This window comes from Artibeus jamaicensis, unplaced genomic scaffold (genome assembly GCF_021234435.1).
Source record: "Artibeus jamaicensis isolate MK-2021 breed Jamaican fruit bat unplaced genomic scaffold, CSHL_Jam_final contig_760, whole genome shotgun sequence".
Taxonomy (NCBI): Eukaryota; Metazoa; Chordata; class Mammalia; order Chiroptera; family Phyllostomidae; genus Artibeus; species Artibeus jamaicensis.
The window spans coordinates 866,112-869,297 of record NW_026521955.1 but is presented as its reverse complement, the minus strand read 5'-3'; the positions used below and the strand labels follow the sequence as shown (position 1 = coordinate 869,297).

The 3,186-nt window shown below is 36.4% G+C and overlaps 1 pseudogene; it reads right to left on the bottom strand.

Moving 5' to 3' along the window:
* Positions 1-690: 690 nt before the first annotated feature.
* LOC119062931 (uncharacterized) lies at positions 691-790 on the bottom strand (annotated as a pseudogene).
* Between the last annotated feature and the right edge of the window lie 2,396 nt (positions 791-3,186).

The following is a 3,186-nucleotide window of genomic DNA, read 5'->3' as shown; positions in this document are numbered from 1 at the left end:
TAGGTAAGAGGTCTCCAAAGTGGAACTTTTGTAATGCAGGGAGTATATCCTGGGGGCAGGAAAAAATATTAAAACTTCCATTTATATAATTTTCAATTTCATCTTTGTTTGGAATAAAGTAGATATAGGGAAGCAGCTAGAAGTCCATGTATTACTCTCATTCATGCTCATTAAGTCCTTTGTGCCCCATTGTTTTTTAACCAGCAGATCTTGCTTCTGAAGGGAAGCAAACTTAAATCCAGTCACCACCACAAGGTGGAGCTGAGACATCATCTGTAAAATCAACAAATCTTGCTTCTAATTGTCGCAGACCCATGCTGCTAGCTGGAAAAATAAGTCAGAAGACCAGAGTCAGCAACTAATAACTAGTACTCAAAATCAGAGTGAATATTTTTTAAAGATTTTATTTATTTATTTTCAGAGAGAGGGTAAGGGACAGAGAAACATCCATGTGAGAGAGAAACATCAGTTGGCTGCCTCTCACAGGCCCCCAAACAGGGACCTAGCCCACAACCCAGGTACGTGCCCTGACTAGGAATCGAACCAGCAACCTTTAGGTTCACAGGCCAGCACACAATCCACTGAGCCACACCAGCCAGGGCCAGAGTGAACATTTTAATTATTCAAACTAAAGGGACTTTAGGGACCTACATGACAACTAGATAAAACCATCTTTTTGTTTTTTTGTCAAAAAATATGAAATGCTTTACGAATCTGCATGTCATCCTTGCACAGGGGCCATGCTAATCTCTATATTGGTCCAATTTTAGTATATGTGCTGCCGAAGCATATACAAGAAAGCACATAATTTTTTTTCTTTAAAGATCTTATTTATTTCTAGAGAGAGGGGCAGGGAGGGAGAAAAACATCAATGTGCGGTTGCCTCTTGTGCACCCCCTACTAGGGACATGGTCCACAACCCAGGCATGTGCCCTGGCTGGTAATTGAACTGTTGACCCTTTGGTTCACAGGTCGGCACTCAAGCCACTGGGCCACACCAGCCAGGGCAGCACATGATGTTTCATTTTGTTGTTGTTTTTTAATTGGATAATTTGAAGAGAGAAATATTGATTTCTTGTATGTGTCCTGACTGGGGATTGAACCCGCAATCTTGGTGAATCAGGATGATGATCTAACCAACTGGAGGTCAGCTACCCAGCCAGGGTAAGGCCAATTTATAATTATGCCAATTATATAAGACATGATTTCAATTATTTAAGAATGAAACAACCTAAAGCTGCTTGAAGTAGTTTATACACTGGTACAGGACCCATTCTTGTATTAATTGTGTACATAAATTAGTTATGGGACTAGTTCATCTATAAATATAGTAACATTTATGTTGGGATATTCATGTTATTATTATTATTATTATTCCACTATCTCATGGTTCAAATTATCATGTGCTTTTCTGCAGTCTATATATCTCATTGTTTTCTAAGTAGAGAAATTTCCTTTTCCCAAATATTTTTCTCAAGAGTAAATATTTTATATGCATTTTTATTTTCATCCTGTATAGCTTTTCTTCACATAGTTTTTCTGTACAGTTAGTTAGTTTTAGATATCTTTTGTTTTGGCCTACCCAGTATCCATCCCTTTTGTGAGGTAATAGCTTCCTAACTTTTCTTTGAAGAAACCCCTCTGCTTCATTCAGCGTATTTGGTTCAGGTGACTAATGAGAATCTATATTCTCCTGGTTCAGTAATAGACATGTGGACCAATCTAGGCCATGATGGGCATTGCCAGAACTTTCACTGGAACTATCAGGAAGTTCTCATGTTTCAAAATTAGAAGTTTTATTAAGCCTGTGAGCCTAGGTGTGCTAGGGCCGGTTCTCCTTCCACACGTGAGTAGGGAGAAGAGGAACCAACACAGATGACATCACTTAAGCTCCTGGCTCCACATATGTTCAATGTTATCCCTAGACTTTCAGTTACATGAGCCAATAAATTTCTCTTTTTATTGAAGCAGTTTTAATTGGTTGCTCATTACTTTCAGCTCAAATAGTTCTGACTAAAAACAGATAGCTTTTTTTCTCTAAAACGTGTGTTTTTTTTAATGGAAGCAATGAATATTCTAAAATCTCCCATCATAATTTCTTATCAATTCTTGTCGAAAATCCCCTCATATTCATTTATACATCAACCACTTATTGAATGTGTATTATATGTCAGGTACTGTGCTAGTTTCAAGAAATTCAGTGGTGAATAAAACAAACACAGCTTATGCTTACATAGAACCTACAGAAAAGTGGAGAGATAAATATTAAATAATTAACTAAACAAATTGGTGGGCTGGTGTTATGAGAGTGTTAACACAGAGACCTGATTAAGATGAGGAATGGGTGTCAGGTAAGGCCTCTCTAAAGGAGTAATATATCGACTAAGACTGAGGATTGGTTAGAAGTTATCCAGCTTAGAAGGGAAGGAAAATTTTATAAACTAAGAGAATAGCATTTGTAAAGGTCCTAATATAGGAGAAAACTTATTGTGTTCATGTTTCAGGAATTAAGAGACCACTATAGATCGTCTTTAGTGGTCAAGGGTGAAAGGGGTACAAGATGAAGTTGTTGAGCTAGGCAAAGATCACATCTCATGGGGCCTAGCATTATAGACTATGGTAAGAAATTTTTTTTTTATTCCTAAATGCAGTGGGCTGCCATTGCAAAGTTTCTAGGAAGGAATGATGGGATTCGGTTAGTGAAAATATTATATTAATTTAAGATCAGATCTTTTAAAAAGATTACTGGTTGCTTAGTGGAAAATGGATTGGATAAAAGCAAAGGTAAGAAATACCATATTTTGTTGTGTATAATGCGCATTTTCTGCCAAAATTTTTTAGGGAAAAATAAGGATGCACATTATACATGGGTAGTACTAATTCCACATCTATGTAAGTGTTTTTAATTATTTTATTTATGTTTGTGCATTAAAAGTGTAACTCTAGAAAGCAATAAAAAATCTGTATGCAAAATAATGTCATGAAATATGGTAATCAATTTTAATTAACTTAACAACAAAAGCAGTTTTGGGGAATGATTCAACAAAAGGAAGGGCAACATATTGTTATCCACAGAGTAAGAGAGATGATGCCAATTGTTATTTGCTTGATAAGATAGGTGATGTTGGCTTTATTACCATAAGGTGAACAGTACAACATTTCTCTTTGTACACTTTAGGTGGGAGA